General features: G+C 43.0%; 1 protein-coding gene across 1 annotated transcript in view; it reads left to right on the top strand.

Annotated features, from left to right (window-relative positions):
- Nucleotides 1-1720, top strand: part of LOC118341972 (chloride channel protein 2-like) — a 149556-nt gene that overhangs the window by 114920 nt on the left and 32916 nt on the right. The window lies entirely within an intron of this gene.

Here is a 1720-nt window from a genome sequence, read left to right as displayed (position 1 = left end):
TTGATTAATTTCAACACCTCTATTCACTGTAGTGGTAACTAGCCATGTAGATTGTTGTGGTTTTGTTTTCCAAGATTTTGCCATATCCTCTGAGGTTTCTGACTCCATTGCAATTGAGGTAAATGGGATTTAATTTGTGGTGATCTCTGTCCAGAAACTTTGTCCCTGTTACTCTGGAAAATCCACAGACCTCAATTGAAGACTTTTCATATAGACTATTTCTTCTGTCAAAAGTAGTTCCAGTGAAAAATAAAAGCTGTTGACCACCGCACCACTCCAATCACCTCCACTGAATCGAGGTGGAGGAAAATATCTCAAAACCTGGACAAATAAGCCCAGCACTGTACTCATGCGGACAAAGAGTGCTGATACTCAGTTCCAAAAGTAGACAGTTCTGTACCCCTCATCTTACATCCGGGCCCAGTGTAGGAACTAGAGTGCCCTTTGTGTATTTGCTTGTCGTATTGTTGAACAGCATACAAAAGCCGTTCCCCCACAACTTTGTGACATTCAAATTAGGGAGCTGCGTCTGACCATTTTTGTGAATGAAACTGAAAATCTGACAAGCGTGCCCACTTCATGTAGCAATTGGCTTAGTATGCAGTGGTGAGAATGCACAGTATGCACAAACTTGGAGCTTCTTATTCAAGGTTTTCCACTTTTTTTGTATGTAAAAACAAAAACAACATCATGAGTGCTTTTCCAGAGAAAAATGTGCACCATTATCCCTATTTGTATGATTGTCGCTCGACCCTACTTTGATTGTGGCCATCTGGAACAAACATTTTTGCCTTCAGACCTGATCTTATATGTCTTATGAACAAGTTGTTTCAAGAATACACCTTTAGGGTGGTGGAGGGTCATGTAAAGAGTTTGATTTTCAGCATCAGTGTCACATAAGTATTTATAGAGAAGCTTTCTATAAGGCTTTGTTGTAGCGCAGAATTCTGTTGGTGCCATTTCCCGGTGCTGGATACAGGCCTATTTCTTAATAGAGATCTAAGACCAACTTTGTGCTCCATTTTATTGAAGTGGAGATGGGGGAGGATGGTCATCAAATTAACTTTGTATTTCAAGAGAGGTCAGTGTATTGAGTTGTCACCACAACAAGGAGTGGAGGCTTGGCTGGACCCTGTGTCCTGGCACTGCTTCGGGGCTTGGCAGCGGAAACCATCGAGCGGCTGCTGTCGTATTTGCAGGTTTTTGGCAGGCTCGGGCAGGAAGAGAAAACTGAGTGTTTATGACTGGTGTACCGGGGCGTACAATTCTGCTGAGGCAAGATCTGCTCACACAATGTCACCCACTTCCCCCTACTGTACACATGCCCATGCGGTCACTGCCGGTAACATCCGCATGACGTGTCGACAGTGCAACGTGTTATTGGATTGACCGGTCAGCTGAAGGAAGGGTGTGCTGTCAGCGTTGACTATGAAGGAGAGGGGTTATAGAGCCGTGCAGAGCAACATTTGAATGAAAACTGCACTGAACAAGCTGAAATTGCAGTTCAGTGACTTATATAATTCATCAGGAAAAGTATAACCAGAGTATTGTAGTCAACATAAAAAGGCAGCAGCGTATATTTACATATTATTCATGGGTGTTACTGGATTCTTTAATGTATCCATCTTCATTCTCATCTTTTTTTCCCTCAACTTCCCCCTATCCCTCATCTCGCTAACCACTTGATAAATTCCTCTCATCTTTCTCCTCCTCCTCCTCC

This window comes from Morone saxatilis, unplaced genomic scaffold, assembly GCF_004916995.1.
Source record: "Morone saxatilis isolate NCDOM2014 unplaced genomic scaffold, NCSU_SB_2.0 Contig8, whole genome shotgun sequence".
Taxonomy (NCBI): domain Eukaryota; kingdom Metazoa; phylum Chordata; class Actinopteri; family Moronidae; genus Morone; species Morone saxatilis.
The sequence above is the reverse complement of the archived record's forward strand: the minus strand, read 5'-3'. Positions and strand labels throughout refer to the sequence as shown.